General features: G+C 36.3%; 1 protein-coding gene and 1 pseudogene across 12 annotated transcripts in view; both read left to right on the forward strand.

Annotated features, from left to right (window-relative positions):
• CTNNA3 (catenin alpha 3) overlaps positions 1 to 23,461 on the forward strand; it is a 1,677,393-nt gene that overhangs the window by 81,547 nt on the left and 1,572,385 nt on the right. Inside the window, exon 1 of one of the 11 annotated variants that reach the window (XM_079899791.1) lies at positions 7,632 to 7,699. The exons of the other annotated variants lie outside the window; for them this stretch is intronic. The gene's annotated coding sequence lies outside the window, so the exon portion shown is untranslated. Of the gene's footprint in view, positions 1 to 7,631; positions 7,700 to 23,461 lie in introns of those variants that run through there. 11 annotated transcript variants of the gene reach the window in all.
• Positions 3,248 to 4,108, forward strand: LOC307175145 (arginine-fifty homeobox-like; annotated as a pseudogene). The gene has a single exon. The product of its transcript is annotated as an arginine-fifty homeobox-like (transcript).

A 23,461-nucleotide genomic window follows, 5' to 3' on the forward strand; every position in this document is an offset into this window, starting at 1 on the left:
AGAGGGTCAGTGGGGACAAGAGTAAAATAAACCTGGCTACTTGGTAGTGAAATCCATCATGCTCTAGTTTTCTGTTATTATCTTTGGAAACAGAGAGTGGGAGAAACATTTCCTTCTTCTCTTTCTAATATAGTCTCAGTGACTGACTGGCTCTCTGCTCTGGAATGAAGCGGATTGGCACAACTCCATAAGTCTTATGTGGGAACAAGACACCAGACGACCCTTCCTCCCTTCCTTCCTTCCTTCCTTCCTTCCTTCCTTCCTTCCTTCCTTCCTTTCTTTTTCTTATTGTCATTATTTTGCTTTTAGTTTTGTATTCTGTCCTTAAACCATCCCATACTCAATCCTCTAAATAACATACACAATTTATTAATATGTGTTAGTATGTCTTGTGTTTATTAAGCATGTGTTGTGACTTTGGAAGCAGCTTTTTTTTTTAACATCTTTATTGGAGTATAATTGCTTTACAATGGTGTGTCAGTTTCTGCTTTATAACAAAGTGAATCAGCTATACATATGTTCCCATATCTCTTCCCTCTTGTGTCTCCCTCCCTGCCACCCTCCCTATCCCACCCCTCTAGGTGGTCACAAACCACCTAGCTGATCTCCCTGTGCTATGCGGTTACTTCCCACTAGCTATCTATTTTACGTTTGGTAGTGTATATATGTCCATGCCACCCTCTAACTTTGTCACAGCTTACCCTTCCCCCTCCCCATATCCTCAAGTCCATGCTCTAGTAGGTCTGTGCCTTTATTCCCGTCTTACCCCTAGGTTCTTCATGACCCTTTATTTTTTTCTTAGATTCCATATATATGTGTTAGCATACGGTATTTGTTTTTCTCTTTCTGACTGACTTTACTCTGTATGAGAGACTCTAAGTCCATCCACCTCACTACAAATAACTCAATTTCATTTCTTTTTATGGCTGAGTAATATTCCATTGTATATATGTGCCACATCTTCTTTATCCATTCATCTGTTGGAAGCAGCTTTTAAGCTCCTCCATTTTAGGACCATGATTCCTTGTTACCTAATTATAAATTATTATCATGGATGGGGTAGAACTTCCCTTGGTGAAATGGATTTAATTTGCTAAATAATAATGTGTGAACTTAATGACTCTTCACCAACTTTTAAATCAGATGGGCAATCTGTTATCTTTCACAGCAGTCTTCTAAAATTCAATGACATCTGGATTTGGAAAAGTAGAATTCCACAAAGAGAAACTTATCTTTCCACAAAATAGCAATAATTGACTAATGGATTATTTAATACTATAATTAGCACTCCATTAGAGCCTATGAGTAATTTTATAAGTAATTACCCTTCATATCAGCTTTGTAGGTCTCACTTCACATGAAGAAACCAGGGTAAATGGGAGTCAATGTGGACAAGGCCAAGCAAAGTAAAGTAGGGCTTGAATCTGAACTAAGTTTGTCTTGCCTTTCTGCCTATTCTTTTCACGACTTCCCTTCTTTTCCTACCCCTAGTGGGTACTTGTTTTGCAAAGTACTATCTTTGGTGCCTTATCTCCCTCTACTCAGCCTTGGGAGAGCTCTTCTACTCTCATGGTTTAAGGCGTAACACGGATGCATAGTTACCATATCTTGATTTTTCTCCTGAGCTCCAGGATTCTGAATTTCTAGCTCCCCCTTGTTTTTCTAAGCCACAAATAGAATGGAGTCTAATAAGGCCTTTAGATATAGGTTCTTAAGGCACCTGGGAAAACCAAAAATCATTAAATGGGACGCAGTTCAGGAGTGCCTGTGTCAGGGAACCAAACTCTGAGTTGGAAAGTAAAGTGGAATTAAGTGGTTAACTGAAAACAGAAAAAAAATATTAGTTATCTGTATATTCTAAAATGTGTGGGTGATAGGTAAGAAGGATAAGCAAATTACTTGCAAAACAGACTTTTCTGTTTCCTCCTGGATGCTTATAAGTTAATTTGAGAAATAATTTTAAGTATTGCTTTTATATTATAGAGAATACATCAGTTTAGAAAATTGAAGTTACAAAATTTTATGAAAGAATCAATAACAGTTGAGATGTTATACTTTATTTCCAAATGTAAAATATAAGTTTTAATGGCTACCATTAGTTACTATATGAGGAAAGAAACTGCCATATTCAGGTATTAAAAATAATTTTATAGAGTGAAGAACCCCAAACTTGCTTTCATTATAAGGAATAGAATTCTCTTTTAAAGAAGCTATAATTTCCTATTTTGAATCACAACTGAGGAAGAGAATGATTATTTCTTTTCTCTTTGGAAAATTTAATACTTTCGTATAAAGGATATGTCATTAGTGGCAAGCCTAGGAACATGAGAAGAGAGATCACTCTGAGCCTTTAGATCTGTTTTATTTTTGCCATAGTTAAGAGTAGACTTGATGTTTGTGATAATAGCTTTCGAGAAGTGTGGAAAATTTTTATCTTTGGTCAAGATAAATTTGTGGTAGTTAATGATGTTAGCTAATTAGATAGTAAGATCTTTATTTTTAGAGTAAATCAGGCAAATCAATGTTCATGCTTTTCCAAACTGAAGTGGGTGTTAAGTTGTAAAATAAAGAATTTGCAGCTTGTATGAGGACTTTGTTAGTCATAACATTTCATGCTCATGAGAAATAATGCAGTGATAACAGGAAACATGTCTTCTAATATTACCTTATAGCTCCTAATATATAATCGACAGCCAATATTAAACAGGGCAATTAGAAAATATTAAACAGCTTACAAATATCATATATAAACTTTGAAGATAAATTAATTATTTTGTTTAATAGGGCAGTTTTATTTTTTGGAATTTGTTTTTGGATTTTCTGATGGGGCTTAGAATCTTTATGTAGAGTTTTTGTTGTTTGCTTTTTTGTCCCAGAAGATCTAGGGTTGTGCAAAGTCATTGTGATGATTGAACCCAATTCTGATGCATGTGATTGAGTTGATAGAGGAAGAAATAATGGTAGACTTTGTCACAGATGAGAAATATTAAACACTAATATGGGCTCTATAAGTCAAATTTGTATGGGCAAATAAAATGGGATATTTCTAAACACATTTAATAGGGAAAGTTGAAATGGTGTGCCCCAGTTCCTAGTTCAAGTATAGAAAGAAATGTCATTGGACTCAATACTGTGGCCTTTCAGAATCAGATGATACCCTCTGCTGGCTAAATGTGGGATTGCGTTTAAAAATGAATGGCTGGAAAGGAACTGCATTTCCAGAGAGACACATCAAGAGGGCTTGAAAATGGGCACTCCAAAGGAATTCATGACAGACCTTCCTTGCCATATGTCAGCACCCCTGATGAACAAAATAGTCCAAGAGAATCCCCAACCAGACCCTTTTGTCTACATGGATGATTCCAGCATGAACTTCGAGGTTGATTCACAGATACCATCTGGTCCCACAAAATGGAAGAAGCCTCACGATTGCACCTCATTCACACACACACAGCATGAAGAGTTGAAGGTTCTGTTTAGCTGTAACATGTTTCCAGATAAAAACCTCCAGAGAGAACTTGCTTTAAAACTCAGCCTACCAGAATGAACAGTAAAGATTTGGTTCAGGAATTGGCGGTTCAAAAAGAGGAAGCAGCAACAGCGACAAGAGCAGCAGTCGGTCCTTCCAGCCAAGAATGTGCCCACAGCATCAACCAGTCCTCATTCTTTTCTCCCTGCAGTTTCAGATTCTTATAGCTCCCACTTACCTCAGCCCTTAGACCCTTTCCATTGGGCAGGGGACTATCATCACTGAGATTGCTACAAGTGATGTCCAAATGCAAGATCCTCAATTGGAGAGGCTAGTGGCCTCAGTTCCTGCTTTGTACTCTGATGCCTATGACATAGCACAAATCATGGAACTGTACAGTTTTCCTGATGAGGATGAGATAGCCAGCTCTTCTTTCCACTCTCTGTATTAGTATCTCTCACCGACAAGGCCCAGTTAGAATAGAGTTCCTCTCTTAGCATCTTTGCTGATCCAGCTGTAGGTTTATCTCCTGGGCAAACCTGCTTCAGTATGACAAACTGGAGCTTTGCAGCCTACAGTCTGAGAGACAGCCTGGAATTCCAGAACCCCTCCAGTATGGTACACTTTGGATGTCTCTGATCAAAGTACTAATATATATCGGACAGTAGAGAAAAAGGATCTTCTTGCATCTTGTACATGCTCTTGCCTTTGTCTGCTTTCAACCCAAATATCTGGCTCAGTGTTGCTTTGATTTCCATGGAAATGTTGTAAAAACTAGGAGTTTCCTGCAAGTATAGCTCAGTACTACAGAATCATCCCCACAACTCTCCCTGGAGAGGCCTTCCTAGTCCCTTCGATGGCCAATGAGACTCCAAAATTCCCTCTTCCCAAAACTATCTTTGACTTTTTAAAAGGTCAGTAGCCTTTAGGGGTCATCCACTTTTAATGGCAGCAGGTTTATAAACTTACATTTCCAACAAACTTGACAGTTAAGCTAATTTTCCAGCTATATGATTAATGAACAAAATTAATGGCACCTCTCAAAACCCATAATAAAGAAACACATAATAAAATAAGTACCTCTCAATGAAAAATATAAAGTATCTAGGAATTAACTAAGAAAATTAAGGCCTCTGTACTGAAAAGTTTAAAACTTAATAATGGACATTGGAAATGTTTTCAATAAAAGACATTTGAAGCCATAAAATAATCAATTTAACAGGGTTAAAGTCATATGAAGCATGTTCTCCAAACACAATGGAATGAAAATAGGAATCAATAGTAGAAGAAAATTCAGGACATTCACAAATATATGGATATTAAAAAGCACACTCCTAAATAACCAATAGATAAAGAAGAAATCAGAAGGAAAATTAGGAAATATGCAAAGATGAGTGAAAACAAAAACACAATATTACCAAAACTTACGGGATGAGGCTAAATCAGTGCTTGCAAAGAAATCTATAGCTGCAAAAGCCTATATTTAAAGAATAAGATCTCAAATCAACCTTTTTTTAAGTAGGAGGGAAGCTGGCATAGTTATATTAATATCTATCCAATTAAACTTTAAGGCAAAACATTTTGTTGGAAGTAAAAGTATATTAGACAAGGGTAAAGGGAGCAATTAACCTGAAAGATACAATAATTCATTGTATACATTTAACATATTCCCAAAATATATGAAGTAAAAATTAACAAAACTCTTGGGGAAACTTAACAAATATATAGTCATAATAGATGATTTTATCCATAGGTCAAATGAATAAAAATTTTGTATGGGTATAGATTTTAACTGTACAGTTAATAGGCTTGATTTAATGAAAGTATATAGATTTCTGCATTCAACTGGTAGAGAACACACATTCTTTTCAAGTGCGTAATGACTACATATTAGACCGTGAAGCAAATCTTAACAAACTCAATAACATACAAACAGCATTCTTTGATCATAAGGCAATTTAATTAGAAGAAACTCCTACCTCTCCCTCAATTTAGAAAGTAAAAAGAACATTTTTAAGCAATTAATCAAGATGGGAGAAATTATGTGAATAATCTGGTAGCATACATTATATAATAACAATAACTGGATCAGCATTCACTGGGGGAAAGTATTAGAGATAGTGGCAGTAGCAGGTTTGAATGTCCTGTTACCCATCACATTCTGGGTCATCACAGAGGGATCTTGCAGGGCAAGACTGCAGACCTAGGGTAGAGACATTGGCCCTTAGGTTGTGAGGTTTTTTGCTTATTGGTTTGTTTTAAAAATTACTTTTGATTTTTTTAATAGTCTTATTTTTTAGAGCAGTTTTCATTTCACAGCAAAAGGAGCAGAAGGTACAGAGATTTCCCATATAGCCCCTGCTCCCACATACACCCAGCATCCCCCACTATCAACAACCCACACCAGAGTGGTCCATTTGTTATAGCAGATGAACCTACACTGATACATCTTTATCCCCTGAAGTCCATAGTTTACATTAGAGTTTGCTCTCAGTGTTGTACATTATACGAATTTTGACAAATACGTAATTGTCATGTATTCACCATTGTAGTATCATATGGGAGAGTTTCACTGCCCTAAAAATCCTCTGTGCTCCACCTATTCATCCCTCCCTCTCCCCTAATCTCTGGCAACCACTGATCCTTGTCTCCATAGTTTTGCTTTCAACTCAATAACTTTTCACCCTAAGAAACTAGAAAAAGAAGAGCAAAATAAATCCAAAGCAAGGAGAAGTAAGGAAGTAAAGGCTAAAGTGGAAATAAATGAAATAGACAATAGAAAAGCAATAGAGCAAACCAATGAAATCCAAGCAAGCTAGATTGAGAAGAAGAAGAAGAAGAAGAAAAAGAGGGAGAAGAAGAAGAGGAAGAAGATGAAGAAGAAGGGGAGGAGAAGGGGAAGGGGGAGGGGGGAGAGGAGGGGGAAGAGGAAGAAGAATCGAATTACTAGAATCAGAAATGGATGTAACTACCAACCTTACAGAAATAAAAAGCATTATAAATAAATATTATGAATATTATGAAAAAATGAATGGCTTTTTTTTGTTTTAAAAATAGGGCTGATGGGGCTTCCCTGGTGGTGCAGTGGTTGAGAGTCTGCCTGCTAATGCAGGGGACACGGGTTCGAGCCCGTGGTCTGGGAGGATCCCACATGCCGCGGAGCAACTGGGCCCGTGAGCCACAACTGGGCCTGTGAGCCTGCGCATCTGGAGCCTGTGCTCCGCAGCAAGAGAGGCCACGATAGTGAGAGGCCCGCACACCGCGATGAAGAGTGGCCTCCGCTTGCCGCAACTGGAGAAAGCCCTCGCACAGAAGCGAAGACCCAACACATTACAGCAAATCAATAACAGAATTCCATGTAGATATTAAAAAAAAAATAGGGCTGATTGTTGTATAAAAGGATTGAACAGTGCAGAGTATCGTAAGATAATATAGGAAAAATTATAAATGTGAAGAATGAAGCCAATGTATCACTTAAATATTTTCCAAGTGAAACTAATATGGAAATACCCATAATTGAAATTTCCTAACCCAATGATCTATTTTTAAACAATGGAAGTAGGTCACAGGGAAGAAACACAGCAGGGGCAAAATATATAGATCTCCTGCCCCATCTTCAATAAGAGATTTGAATAATCCAAGCTACTTAAATTACTTTTATTAGTTAAATTACTGTTGTAAGAGTGATTGGCAAATATCTAGAGGTGAGATAAGAACTGCTTTTCTCTGGGTACCCTGACCTAATTTCTGTTAAAAATAATTGGAATAGTCTTAAGTAATTTAGAAGTTTGATAGGTACAGGGAAGTATCATTTAGCATGTTTGTTTTTAATTTTTTCTTTCTATATTTTAAATTCTTAAAGTCTGTTTGGAATTTACAGTGTTTGGGGCACATAATGACATGAAAGTTATGTTTAAAAGCTTGAATTGGACAATATGTTATTATTTCATTGCAAACTTGAAAAATATAATTTCAATCTGATTCTACTGTTTAATGTTGCCTTTCACTGGTATGTTGCTTTAAGAGCACCCATCCCCCTTTCCTGTTTGAGCCACTGTGTCCTGTCAGTCATCCTGAAATACACTAGGGTGCTTGTCAGGCTGTTTGCTTACAAATGCATCATAAGCCAAATTGTGAGCCATAATAGTGGCACTGAATTTCTAAACACAAGAACTTGCTTAGACAGTTGGTTTAGTATCTGTATATGGGCAATACTCTGTCCTGCAGTAGGTGAGTGAAGTGTCAAACTTTTTAAAATCAAACTTTGCTATAAGGCAAATCCTAATTATAGATAATGTGTTACTTGGCTGGATAACTTTGGGGGAAATTAAAGGACATTATTTCTATAAAATGGGATGAATAGAAACTACTATGTTGTGCATTTATTACTTTTATAACTAATTTTCCTTTTAACAACACTAAACTCTAAATTACTTTATGAAAGTTCCAATTTTATATATACTTTTCCAAGTAGATTAGCAGGCATTTCAGTTTTAAATAAAAATGTGATTCTCTTACATACTTTTTCTTTCACGTCAATTGAGGCAGACTCAGTTGAGCAGAGGCTCAGTTCTGGTATTTGAAGTATTTATTAGTGGCTTTAAAAATAGCGCCGAAACGAATTCTTGTGTGCCAATGCCCAAGCTATAGTAGTTTTATATCAAAGCACTTAAAAATTCCTTCTCTGTAGCTGAGCTATTACTATTCGAGTAACTGTATACAAGACACTGGAAGCTTTACATTCTTTAGACACAAAAGTTATGCAGCAAGCAGGTTCTTTGTGCAAACAATTTAATTTCTATTATGGGCCTCTAAACTTAAATTGTGCGGGGATACTTTTCCTGTATTTTTCTGTATGCAGCCTTAATATTTTTAAAAAGAAAATTAATAAAACCAAAAAATAGGAACTTGTGATTTTGATACTTGTATGTTTAATATGGTAGAGAATAGTTAAGAGGCTGCAAGTAGTTAAAGTTTTAAGGCTTTATCTAGGGTAAATGAGAAGAGATTGCTTTTGCAGATATATGGAATGATTATTTATTTATTCCTTACCTTGTTCTAGAAAGGATTTAAGGTGACTTACAAGGCTATGTGAAATTCAAAAAAGGATAAAAGTGGAGTGAAAGTAGAAAGAAAAATACGTATGAGATATAAAACAGAGCCAGGAATAAGGCTGAGCTGCAGCAGTTCTTGACTATGGTTTTATGACACTGGTGTATGATGGATTGATGGGAGACAAAATATAGGATTATATATAGAAATCTTGTGGGGGAATTTCATGCAAACTAGCTATCTCCCTTACCAAGGGTGGCAGTCCAGAGTGGGAGAGGTATGTTGGACAGTGAATATTAAATATACTTTAAATGTCACTCGTGTTTTAGTGGGAAAAAAAGTGGAGAACTGCTGCCCTTTTAACCCACATGCTGATTTATATAGGCATAAGTGTGGCTTTAAGTTTTCTAGGAGCAGAATAAAATTTGGTCTGTTACTAAATTCAGAAGAATGATTAAAGAGGCATAGTTTTTTGGAAACAAGAAGTTATTTAAATAAGGTCATATATGTACACATTAGAACAGACATGATCAAGCCCATGTTTAGAATATATCTGGCAATTTTGTATGAATCTATGAATCTAGTCCTGGTATTTTAAAATTTTTCTGAATAGGTTATTGGCTACTTTCCTTCCTTTCACTCAATTTGGTTATAAATTTAATTTGAATTTCAACTTCTGTTCGATCACAATTAACTGGATCAATCTAACTTGGAAAAAAGTTGTTGGGTAGGAGGAAGGAATTCAGAGGCAGGACTTCTTAATGTACTTTGATCTTCAAATACTCAAAAACCAACTACTGTGTTGAAGACGCTGGACTCGGTGTCGCACACCCTGCTAAAACTGGCTTGTATAAGTGAACAAAGTTAGAAACTCACTGGTTTCACCCAACAGTATTGAAAAGGGACAAAAGTGTAGCAGTTAAAGTTTTGCTACGGATCTTCAGTGATATTTTCAGATATTAAATTAACATGATGAGTCAGGGCCAATCATTTGGCTCTGATTTTTTAAATATTCCGTTAACAATAAAATCAATAAGAAATGATTATCTTTTAAAAAAAGCACTACAAAAACAAAGCAAATACTCAAAGGTTTTATTTTTGTAGTTTTGTAAACACATACGCAGGTTGACTTAGAGTTCTTGCCAGAAAAAAATATCAATCGGATAGATAACCCATCAGCTGCATGGGATGAGATTGTGGATAACCTGGACACACATATCTGAAACCTGGGAAGCAGATATTCTTTAGAAGCTAAGTAGGATTTAGGCACCAAATAAACTGAGTGATGTACCAGAGTGGTCAAGGACGCTTAAGAAAAACAAATTAGCTTTCGAAAGCATTAGTTCAGAGATCCTAGTGAGAGATCCATTCAAAGAGCTTATAGAGCCAATGGATATCAGTAGAAATCTGTAATTATATAGTAAATGAAGTAATTGAGAAATATTTTTTGTGTCACTGGTAAGAGATAAACAGAAAAGAGTTTTTAAAAGTCAGATTTATTAAGGAAAAATTTATATGCATTAAATTCACTCTTTATAAGTTTACAGTTTGATGATTTCTGACAGTTATACACAATCATATAATCACCACCATAAACAAATAGAACATTTCTATTTGAGTCAATCCAAAGTTTCCTTGTGCCATCTGCAGTTATCTTCTCCCTTAACCCTCAGTCACTGACAACTACTGATCTGTTTCCTGTGCCTATATTTTTGCCCTTTCAAGAATGTCATATAAGTGGCATCATGCAGTGTGTAATTTTGTCTGACTCTATCAGTTAGCATAATGCTTTTGTGAGATATTCATGTTGATGCCTGTATCTGTTGTTCATTTTTTTCTTGCATAACATGTGACAGTATGATGGTATCATAAATTGTTTATTTACCTGTTGATGGAAATCTGAGTTGTTTTCAGTTTCTGACTCTTGTGAATAAGGCCCCCATAAACATTTGCATATAGGTCTCTAGGTGGACATATACTTTCATTTCTCTTGGGTAAATGTCTAAGGAGTGGAATTGCTAGGTCATAGGCTGGGTGCATGTTTAACTTTATAAGAAATTTCCGAGCTGTTTTATAAAGTGGCTGTACCAGTTTTCATTTTCACTAGCAAATGTGTGAGATATCCATTTGCTTCTCGTCTTTGCTAGCTCTAGTATTGGCAGTCTTTTTAATTTTAGCCATTACAGTAGGTGTGTAGCAGTATGTATTGTGACCTTAAATTTGCGTTTCTCTAGTGACTTATGATGTGCATTTTTCATGCGCTTATATGTCATCTTCTTGGTGAAGTGTCTTTTCAAATATTTTGCCCATTTAAAAAACTGAATTTTTTAAAAAAGATTTTGATTTTTAAGTATTATTTATATTTTCTGGTTACAAGTCCTTTTTCATATATGGGTTTTAAAAATGCTTCATCCCGGGCTTCCCTGGTGGCGCACTGGTTGAGAGTCCGCCTGCCGATGCAGGAGACACGGGTTCGTGCCTCGGTCCGGGAAGATCCCACATGCCGCGGAGCGACTAGGCCCGTGAGCCACGGCCGCTGAGCCTGCGCGTCCCGCAACGGGAGAGGCCCGCGTACCACCAAAAAAAAAATGCTTCATCCCATCCTTCAGCTGTGGTTTGACATTTCACTTTCTTTTCTTTTCTTTTTTTTTAAATATTTATTTGGCTGCATGGGGTCTTAGTTGAGGGATCTTCGTTGTGGCATGTGGGACCTCTCATTGCGGAGTGCGGGCTCTTCCTTGCAGCGCATGGGCTCCTCTGTAGTTGTGGCGCGCGGGCTCAGTTGTCCCGCGGCATGTGGGATCTTAGTTCCCCAACCAGGGATCGAACCCGCATCCCCTGCATTGGAAGGTTGATTTTTAACCACTGGACCACCAGGGAAGTCCCTGCCATTTCATTTTCTTAACATTGTCTTTCAGAGAGCAGCAATGTTAAATTTTGTTGAAGCAGTTTATTGATTTTTTTTTCTTTTATGGATCATGCTTTGGATGTATCTGAGAAACCTTTGCCTAACCCAAGGTAACAAAACTTTTCTCCTATGTTTTCACTGAGAAATTTAATAGCTTTAGATCTTATCTTTAGCTCTATGATCCATTTCAAGTAAATGTTTGTATATGGTGTGAGGAAAGGGTCAAGGTTCCTGTTTTATGAGTGGCTGTTCAATGATTTCAGCACCCTTTGTTGAAAAGACTACCTTTTTTCCATTGAGTTACCTTGACACCTTTATTGAAAATCAATTGTCCATTTAATATTATGTCTAATACACGAGTCTGGGTTATCTCACTTTTGGTAATGTTAAAATTGATCACTGCATTCATGCTCTGTAAGCCTGATTCTCATAGTTCCCTATTAATCAGTCAGTTAATGATTTTAGCCTTCATATTGGTAATTATTGTATAGCCTATTATTTTTTAAGGGGTTGTAAATGGTGACTTTATCATTCTATAATTCTTTATTAGTTTTATCAGTTGGGATCATGCTATAAAGTACTCTTCCCTTACTATTTCATTAGTCAAAAGTATAGTTCATACCAGAAAATCAGGAAAATATTGATTATTTCCCATTGTTTATCAATTTTCAGAAAAAGAGGATGGTGTTCTAGCAACTTTGGAAGGTGACCAATGAGGTTTTTTTTTTTTTAATTTTTATATGTGGGACATATTTCAGAATACTGTAATTTTTTATTCTTTTGATGCTCAAATTTCCCCATTTTTGGCCATTGAGAACCCCTTTAAATTGTTTACTAAGCATTTTGACAAAACCCAAGTGAGCCTTGATTTCTAGCACAAGAAGATGTTCTAGGCTCATTTTGTACATTTCCTGCACTAGATCTTCAATCAGCCTTTCCACCGAGGAGCCTAAGTCTTCTTAGTGGAAAATAGTATTTAGGGAACATAATCTGTGCACCAGGTTGCCATTGTTGCCAATTAAAAAATTTTTTTTTGTGAACATAGCTAGGAAATAGATTGTGTTTTAGGAAGGGAAAAATATATAATCAGATCATACTGATATTTCCAACTCAAAATAAGATTATAGGGCTTAATTTAAAATTTTTGATTTTATATTTGTATATTTTTTCTTATTTATTTATTTATATCGAAGTATAGTTGACTTACAGTATTATATTAGTTTCAGGTGTACAACATAGAGATTCAAAAAATTTTTTTAAAATATTTATTTATTTGGCTGTGCCAAGTCTTCGTTGCCGCACACAGGATCTTCATTGTGGCATGAAGGGTCTTTAGTTGCAACATGCAGGATCTTTAGTTGCGGTGTGCAAACTCTTAGTTGTGGCATGTGGGATCTAGTTCCCTGACCAGGGATCAAACCCAGGCCCCCTGTACTGGGAGCATGGAGTGTTAGCCACTGGACCACCAGGGAAGTCCCTCAGATTTTTTATACTCCATTTGTAGTTATTATGAAATATTGGCTATATTCCCTGTGCTGTACAATATATCTTGTAGCCCATTTATTTTATACCTAGTAGTTTGTAGCTCTTAATTTCCCATCCCTATCTTGCCCTTCCCCTGTTCCCACTGGTAACCACTAGTTTGTTCTCTGTATCTGTGGGTCTCTTTCTTTTTTGTTATAGTCACTAATTTGTTTTAATTTTTTGATTCCACATGTAAATGATAACATACAATATTTGTCCTTCTCTGACTTATTTCACTAAGCATAGTGCCCTCTAAGTCCATCCATGTTGTTGCAAATGGCAAAATTTCATTCTTTTTTTATGGCTGAGTAGTATTCCATTGTATTTATATACCACATCTTCTTTATCCATTCATCTGTTGATGAACACCTAGGTTGCTTCCATACCTTGCAATTGTAAATAATTCTGCTATGAACTTTGGGGTACATGTATCCTTTCGGATTAGTGTTTTCGTTTTCTTTGGATATATACCCAGGAGTGGAATTGCTGGATCATATGGTAGTTTTATTTTTAGTGTTTTGAGGAAACTCCATACTGTTTCCCACAGTGGCTGCACCAGTTTTACATTCCCATCAACAGTGTACAAAGGTTCCCTTTCTCTACATCCTCGCCAACATTTGTTATTTATGTTCTTTTTGATGGTAGCCATTCTGACAGGTGTTGGGTGATATCTCACTGTAGTCTTAATTTGCATTTCTCGGGTGATTAGTGATGTTGAGCATCTTTCATGTGCCTGTTGGCCATCTGTATCTCCTTTTTCTCTTATGCTGGAAATCTTATTTCCTAATAGTATGAATATAATTATTTATTTGCTCTAGCCTAATGTGTGTGTATACACATGTATGTATACATATATAATAAGAATATATATATCACACATATATAATAAGAATACTAAGTGTAGTTTAAAATTACTTTGACATTCTTTTTGTCCTGGAGGATATCCCTCTAGGATTAGAGTAAAAATACTGTTTGTTTGTTTGTTTTTTAACTTAAAAATTTTTTTTAAAAACTTTATTTTTTATTGAAGTATAGTTGTGTACAATATTATATAAGTTTCAGGTGGTTCATAATTTTTGTAATTCACAGTTTTTAAAGGTTATACTCCATTTATAGTTATAAAATATTGCTTTTATTCCCCGTGTTGTACAATATATCCTTAAAGCTTATTTAAAAAATACTGTGTTTTGAAGTTCCTTGAAATTATTTCTGAGTGTTTATGAAGCTAATGTGAAGCTAATGTGAAATATAGTTAAGGTTTTTTTTTTTGTTTACTTCTGATTTTTCAGAATTGATTTATGAGTTAATTGCTTTTTACTCACGTAAAACATTTACGTGGCTCCAACATCAAAACTCTAAAACTAGGTATATTCAGAGAAGTCTAGCATTCATCTCTGTCTCCTCTGCTCTGTTCTTTCCCTCGTCCTGAGGACAACAATTTTAATTTGTTTTCGGTTTATCCTTCAGGTTTTTTTTTTTTTTTTCTGGTTGTTATTCTTGTTGTTTTACTCAGACATAAAAAGAAACGAAATTGAGTTATTTGTAGTGAGGTTGATGGACCTAGAGTCTGTCATACAGAGTTAAGTAAGTCAGAAAGAGGAAAACAAATACCATATGCTAACGCATATATATGGAATCTAAAAAAAAAAATGGTACTGACGAACCTAGTTGCAGGGCAGGAATAAATACGCAGACGTAGAGAATGGACTTGAGGACATGGTTAGGGGAGGGGGAAGATGGGGTGAAGTGAGAGTAGCATCTACATATATACACTACCAAATGTAAAATAGATAGCTAGTGGGAAGCAGCAGCAGGGAGATCAGCTCGGTGCTTTGCGATGACCTAGAGGGGTGGGATAGGGAGGGTGGGAGGGAGGGGATATGGGGATATATGTATGCATATGGCTGATTCACTTTGTTGTACAACAGAAACTAACACAGTATTGTGAAGCAATTATGCTCCAATAAAGATGTATTAAAAAAAAAAAGAAAGTATAAGCAAGAATGCAAGCCTTTTTGCAGTCACAGCTTTCTTGTGTAAAGGTAGTATAACTCCTCTGTTTCCTTCATTAATCCTTATTCATATACATTTTTTGGTTCCTCTCATTTCTTCTTTCTCTCTCTCTCTCTTTTTTTTTTTTTTTTGGCACTTTTTATGTAGTGTTCCCATTACTGATATTTGTGTACCACCAGACATTTACTGAACAGTGTAGGGAGGATCAGGCTTGGGCGGGAGTGAGTTGAGGTTGTTGGCAATTTTTACTTTCTTACCAAAGTTGTTATTTTTTTGCTCCTAGGAACATTTTCCTTTCATTGTTTGGTGCTCCAAAACTCAGTGTGCTTCATGGTAAAGTCCTATAAGTCACAGACTGTTAGCACTGTGAGCTGATGATTTAACGTCCCTTCTTTCCTTGCCTCTACTTGACCTCTAGCAGTTCCCCTGGCTACCTGGGCTTAGTCACAGACAGAAATGGCATGTCATCGTGCTAATCCTGACTTCTCACTTTTGTGATTCTACAGTATCAAACTGGGTCTTTCAAATAGGGATATCCCCTTTGATTACTGGACCTATCCATGCCCTACATCTTAATTCTCTAATCAAAGGACGCTTGGACAGGAATTTCAGGGTCGTGGCACTTTTAGAGAAAATTATTTCCTGTTGAGGTGTGTATAGACTTTCACTTTCCTTTTTAAAAAAATAGTCAAGATTTCATTTTATTTCTTTATTCGTAATTTGGGGTAATGCCAAGTTTCCTTGAAGGTGGAGGAAATTTTGATTTTGAGTTTTTCTGTATTCCATTAGTTTTGATGGAAGTAAGTGACATAAACATGTATTTATTCTACCATATTTTATAGTAAATCCTAGGAGATGATGGTGATTCTCTTAGAGTTCTGTATAGTATACAGAGTAAAGCATTGCTTACTTCTACCATGAGTGTGTATGTGCTTGTGTGTGTGTGTGTGTGTGGATCTGGGGGCTCTGAAGCTCAGGTGAGAGGTCTGGACTGTTGAATCAGAGGCTGTAAGTTGAACTGAAACTCTAGGATGAGATTGTTCTGAAAGAACAATATAGTGTGGAGCAGAGACTAGCATGTAAGGGATGGATCCTGGGGTTTAGACCCCTAGTTAACAGGAGTTAGTAGATAAGGAGGAGCTAGTAAAAGATACTGGGAAAGAATGGCAGAAGGGTAGAAAGCGGTATTTTGAAGCCAGAGGAGAAAGTCTTTTGTTTACTATAGAAAGAATACTTAGCATGTGGGATGAGAAATGGTTAAATAGGGTTAATAGGTATATAGCTAGAGTTCCTGGAGAAAATTTTGAAAACTAGTGGTAAAATAGTGAACTTGGACAGTTAGATTGAAGATTCTGGCAGATTTAAAACCTCTCTTCAGAGAATATGGAAGAATGGAAAACCAGGAGTCAGAGAAGCAGCTGAAGTTCTCAAAACAGTTATATACTATTGGTTTCCCCCAGTATATTAATAGATTTGTAGAAAAATGAATGTAGTGTTTTCAAAGACTTTGGTTTTATTTTCGCTATTATGATAAGCAGGCTCTTATTTATTTCTAGGTAATCAGAGAACAAAGAAGAAATGGGAATTTTTTTGCTTCAAATTGAGGTTGACAAGAATTCTACTTCTTTCACTATTTTCTGTTTTGTTCTCTGCTTTTCAAAAATACCAGACCTTAGGAGAATTCACATATATTTGAGCTGTCTTATAATATTTTGGAGTGGAACTGACCCATAGGCCCACTGGACTTGCAGCAACAAAAGCTACTGTCACTTTCAAGGTGTATATGAAGGGCATGTTACTTCTGCCCTGGTTGCTTAAACTTGATGCTTATAGCTGAAGGTTATTCTTGTTGTGGGTGATTCAATGAAAGCTTCTCTGAGCTTTCACACACTAGATTATCTTCTTCTTAGACTTCAATTGGACTAATTTAGTTGTTTGGCTTTTTAAATAACAGGTGGGTAACATTTATGCTGGGCTTATATGAGATAGGATCTCAGTTCTGGTATAATTTTATATGGTACAAAATGTCCTTAAATTGAAAGGCATTGCTACACAGAATAACCATGGGGCATTTTTGTCCTTTCTTCATACCTGCAATTTTGAAAATGTGTGCCATTGTGAAAGGCAGGGTGAGCTTTTAGTGTGAACTGGCATTTCATAAAATAACATAAAAGGTGTGTTATCAGAAGAGGGGTAATAAGGTCATCTTATAAAATTCTTATATACAATGTTACTTTTCAGTTAAATCAGAAATTGAATTACAACGTTTTGCTTTATTTTGGAGGGCCGTTAGACTTGACCAGCCATTCACTACAAGAAGGATATAAGACCTAAATATAAGTAGAATCTGATGTTTTCCTTTGTTTTATTTCATATTAGTTAAGTCAGTCTTTTGGATTTTTTGTTTGTTTTCTGACGTTTTTTTGCAGCTATCATTTAGGTTGTGTGTGGGGAAACAAGTTTTATTTTGGTTACTATGAACAGAGGAAGCAAACGTTTTAATTTAATTTGAGTCTTCTCATAAAGAATCTATAAAACTCATAATTTTGGGGGGAGGAGCTCAATTTGATTATTTTTCAAAAAACATCAGTAAGATGACTATCCAAAAGTTGTTAAAAAGAACTTCAAATGCTTCCAAGAAGTTTTTGAAAGTTTGAATTTCACATGCTAAAGATATTTACTTTTTATTATGAAATGTAACTTTTTTTATCGTGTTGAAACCCAGAATTCTTGGAAGTTAAGGAAATAAAAAGTTCAGAGTCTTGGGGATCTGGACATGTAGTGCATTTAACAATTGTAGCCCTAACTTTAGTGCATACCTTTTATGTATCACTCTGGAATTACTTTCAAAGGGCTCAAGATCCTTTATGAGGCTGTTATGCATTAGGAATTTTTTTTTAAAGAGTATTTAGGCATGTTGCATTTCTAATTAATGCACATGTAGGAAATATGCCTTAGATTTTGAAGTCAAGAGATCCAATGAAATGAGTCACCAGAGGGAAGCTCTGTTTTAAGCCCTTTAGTTATGGGAACTAAGAGTGAAAGCATTCTTGCATTCTTGAATAATAATTACAAGCTCTATAGATGAAAGAGATATGTTTAACCTAAATGTAGACAAGTAGATTCCGCTTTCCTGTTGAAAAGGGGGTAATAATATCAACTAATATTTGTTCAGCCCTTAGTAGGTGTCTGAAGCATGGGTCAAGTTATGACTTTTATATGGATTTTTAATTTTAATCTTCAAGATCCTTTTGAAGAGGGTACTCTTATTATTCTCATTTTACAGATGATAAAATTGATGTTTAGGGAGGTTTACTAGCTTGTCTAAAGTCACCAGTGAGCAAGGAACACAGCCTAGATTCTCACCCAGGCAGTCCAACTTCAAAGCCAGTGCTCTTAATTACTGAGATCCAATGGTGATGAAATGTAGGAGAATTTAGGAATCTTTATAAAGCAGACAATGGGAGTAGGGGAGCAGCAGTTTGTCTCACACTGGCTGCTGCATATTGCCCTGCTGAGGGGCTGAGAGGAGCTGAAATCTAGCCCTCCCTCTGCTGGACAAACTGGGGGCCTTCCTGCTAATACCTACTGGGCTATGTTTACCCTTTTTCTAACTGGTCTGCCAGAAGAGCCATATTTTACTAGTTCAATCAAAGGCAAATTTTTAAAAAGTTAATTAATTAGGCTATGCTGGGTCTTAGTTGCGGCACATGGGATCTTTAGTTGTGGCATGTGAACTCTTATTGTGTCATGAGAACTCTTATTGTGGCATGTAGGATCTAGTTCCCTGACCAGGGGTTGCTGCATTGGGAGTGCAGAGTCTTAGCCACTGGACCACCAGGGAAGTCCCTCAAAGGCTAATCTTAATTCTATAAACCTCTGAGTACCACTGCCTATATTTCCGCTGACTCACAGTAGTCCTTTCACTCTGACCTGTCTCTTCCTGTTTACTTCCTCCTTGGTTGTCTCATTCCATCCACCTTTATGTTGACAACTCTGAAATTTGTATTTTCATCCCAGACTTCTCTCCCAAACTCTGCTCTCATATATCCAACTGCCTACTTAACATCTTCGCTTGGATGTCTAATATGCATCTCAAATTTATCATGTCCCAAACTGGGCTCTTCATATTCCTGTTCCTTCTCTGCAGCAATCTCTACCTCAGTTACTGGCCACTCCATCCTTCCAGTTGCTTCAGACAAAAAACTTAAAGATATCTTGCGTTCTTTTTATCCTGTGTTCAATATGTCAGGAATTCCTATTGGCTCACAATATATCTACAATCTGACCACTTCTGTACACTTCTGCTGCCACCACCCAGGTCATCAATATGAATTTTGTTGTGTTTTTGAGTATTTAAATTGTTTATATACTTATTTATTTTCTCATGAATGTAATGTTGAATGATCACAAAAATAATTTTAATAAAACAGTAAAGAAATATACATATACTCTTGCATGGAAACCTATAAACTTAAGGAAAAAATAATAACAGAGAGCATTTGAATGAGGGGAAAAAAGAGAGGAAAAGAGAAGTAATTTTGTTATAGAAGCTTGGAAGTCTTCTCCGAAAAGTGGAAGAACTGATGACTTTTTACCCTACCTCTGTGTCAACTGCATGTCTTAGAAGATTGAGGAAACAATGAAAGAGCAAATCTGACCAAAAAAAGAAAGAACTTGGTGATATGGAGTTCTAGAAAGTTTGGGCAGGCTGATCCTTAACATTTGTAGTGAGCAGATTGAAAGTATAAAATGGAGGCCTGCATACCATACTTACATATGTAAAAGCTACAAGTCAAGCTAACAAGCTACTAAAGTAGGTTCTATCCTCCTATCTTTCTACCTTGAGAAATATACCTTCAAAATGACCTGGAAGGATAGATCTGTATTTAGAATTCTTGTACTCTTTGAAATTTCTTGTTAGAATGAGGTGGTGGATGGGGAGCTCACCCCTGACCTTGATGGTCAGCTTCCTTTTCTTTCCACTTGTGGCTCTGTCTTGCACTTGAGAGGCCTTGGGTACATGCAAGTGGACAGCCCAGCTTGCATGTCCAAGCTGCATACATACTCATCAGCAAACAGCTGCCTCTTGGCTACCTCTCAGGTGTAAGGATGGGCATGTTGTAATTCACTCTTGGAAGGATGGATTGCAGGAAGAGGCTGGCATAGGTACTGGAAGTAGGCTTGGGCTGATTGAGCAGAGAGTTGGGGGTACTGGATATCCTGAGTGTGTCAGAAAGGGTACATATGGGTTCTGGGAGGACACATCACCTTGGTCTCATGTACTCTTCCAAAGCATGATTGAATGTGTGTCCCCCATGACCTCTCAGAGTTAACTGCATTTAAAAATGAAATGCTTGTTAACTAAATGAATTTAAAATTGCTGTAAGCTCAATTTAAAGCAAGGAATAAAGTGGAGTAAAGAAAATTCAGGCATTATGGGCAAAGACAACTTGGGGAGACGGGAAGGATCCACATGGGTACTTTGTTCTGCCTTAAGGACTATCCCTAGAGACCTCTATTACTGCTGTCAAGAGATTTGTTTTCCTCCCTTTGATTCTGAAAACTAGGATTTTAATCTAGTCTGCCTGTCTCCCAACCTGTACCTTTCCTACTTTATGAAGTCTCTGTTGGATAGAAGTTGAAAAGTGGCAGATTTCAACTCAACGTAAGGAAGAACTTTATAAAAGTAATCACTGGCATCTAATGGTATAGTGAGCATCTCATTTCTATTCATCCAAGCCCAGTACATTGTTGAAATGAAGGACACTGTAGGAGGTGTCCTTGAATTGTTTGGGAGGTACTTTCTAACTCTTAAAATTTTGTGGATTATAAAATGCAAACGCCTTGGGGTATAATATCCACACCCTAGTAGAATTTTTGTTTTGGATTCACATTGTGTTATTGCTACAAGAGGTCTAACAATTTGTCGGACTTTGACCTTGCTTTGACTTCATTTGCAAAATTCTACAGTTTTCTGCCTATTATTACCTTGATCTCCAAATCAATTTCCTGAGTTGACTAGAAAATGTTTTGATACTATACACAAAGTGATTAATATGTATTAGTGTTTTTAATAGTGTAGTCAATTTTGGAGTATATAGTTGTATTTAAATGCTTTAAATTATTAGATTTGTCATAATTGTTTCCTTTGAAACTTTCAGCATAATTATCTTTGTTTTTAATATCAAACTTTGCTGAAGACACATGAAAGAATTATAAATATTATGAGTATATTTGATTATAAGCATATTTGAAATTCACTATTTTGACTATGTACAAATTTCTATGGTAAGTCACTGGGAACAGTCTTTGGCAGATTCCTATTATTCTCAAGAATACTTCACACATCCATTTTTGCAGTAAGAGAATCATGGAGTGTAGCCATGTGGCATATATTGGGTTGGCCAAAAAGTGCCTTTGGTTTTTAAGTAAAAATAAAAACACGTTTTTCATTTTCACCAAGAACTTTATTGAACAACATATTCACCCTTTTGTTCTACTACCTTCTGCCATTTTTTAGGCAACTTCATATTTCCGTCTTCCCAAAACTTTTAATCTTTTTGAGCAAAGAACTGTTCCAGGTGCCTTTTATAATCTTCCAGGGAATTGAAATTTTTTCCATTAAGAGAATTTTGTAAAGACCGAAATAAATGGAAATCTGAAGGTGCAATGTCTGGTGAATACAGCAGATGAATCAGAACTTCCCAGCCAAGCTGTAACAGTTTTTGCCTTGTCGTCAAAGAAGCATGCAGTCTTGCGTTATCCTGATGGAAGATTATGAGCTTTCTGTTGACTAATTCTGGACGCTTTTCATCATGTGCTGTTTTCTATTGGTCTACTTGGGAGCAGTACTTGTTGGAATTAATTGTTTGGTTTTCCAGAAGGAGCTCATAATAGAAGACTACCTTCCAATCCCACCATATACACAACATCACCTTCTTTGGATGAAGACCAGCCTTTGGTGTGGTTGGTGGTGGTTCATTTCGCTTGCTCCACGATCTCTTCCATTCCACATTATTGTACAGTATCCACTTTTTCATTACTGGTCACAATTTCTTTAAAAAACGGAACATTTTCATTACGTTTAAGTAGAGAATTGCATGAGGAAAAATGGTCAAGAAGGTTTTTTTTGCTTAACTTATGTGGAACCCAAACATCAAAGCAATGAACATAACCAAGCTGGTGCAAATGATTTTCAGCGCTTGATTTGGATATTTTGAGTATGTCGGCTGTCTCCCATGTGGTATAACATTGATTGTTCTCAGTTAATGTCTCTATTTTATCGCTGTCATCTTCAACTGGTCTGCCCGGCCATGGAGCATCGTACAGCAAGAAATCTGCAGCACGAAACCTCACAAACCACTTTTGACATGTTTGATCATTCACAGCACCTTCTCCATACACTGCGCAAATCTTTTTTTTTTGCATTTCGGTTGTGTTTTTACTTTTCTTGAAATAATAAAGCATAACATGCTGAAAATGTTGCCTTTTTTCTTCCATCTTCAATATTAAAATGGCTACACAAAAATTCATCAATTTTGATGTCTTTTTTAAATGCACGCTGATACGACAGCTGTCACATACAATCTAACAAAATTGTTTTGAATGAAGTTAAAGACAACTAAGTGCTACTAGAGCCATCTTATGGAAAAAAACCGAACAAACCTTTTGGCCAGCCCAATATTTGGAGAGCAGTAAGACTTCTAGGTTCTATAGTATTTGTCTCTATTTAAAAAAATTGTTATTACTAATCTAAGAATTAGATTACATTAAGATAAGATCCAAGAAGGAAGAGTTTTTGTTATAGGGTGGTTCTGTTTGTGCATCTCTCTCTGCACATGTATCAGATATGTGGTGTGGAAAGGCCTTGGTGAAGCACTGATCTTTTCAGTTACATGTACACAAAGACATCATTATTATCTTTGGTTATATACAGTAACACATTTATGGATCCAGGGGAAGGGTCCAGTGAGTGGGAGAGGTTGAAGAGCAAAGATATGCTGATTTTATGGAACTAGACCAGTGGGAGTGGAGAAAGGGTTGGAGGAGAATGGGGGTAGACTCTCAGGGGAAGAAGTTGGGAGGGAACATGGGCCCTACCCTGAGATTCTGATTTCCCTTAGAGGTTGGAGGCATAGGTATAGGAAAAAGAACAATCATCTTTCCTAGAATCACTGAGAGTGAGAGGAGTCTTAAAAGGACTGATTCTGGATAAAAGAGACACCATGAAAATGTGTCCTCATTCATTCATTCATTCTTTCACTCATTCATCTATCCATCCATAGTCCATTCATAGAATCAACCAGTCAACTAAAAACAAAACAATTATCTGCCCTTATATCTAAAATAATAAATAGAGAAACTAAAGTAAAAGTAATGCATTCTAATTCTTTTTTTGTTTTAGTTTCAATGAGTATTGTAGGGAATATCAAGATATTTTCTAGGGGCAGATTCTTATGTTCTCTTAGCCTGCAAGTATAGGAAACTTTGAA

The sequence above is a fragment of the Stenella coeruleoalba genome, assembly GCF_951394435.1.
Source record: "Stenella coeruleoalba genome assembly, chromosome: 16".
Classification (NCBI taxonomy): Eukaryota; Metazoa; Chordata; class Mammalia; order Artiodactyla; family Delphinidae; genus Stenella; species Stenella coeruleoalba.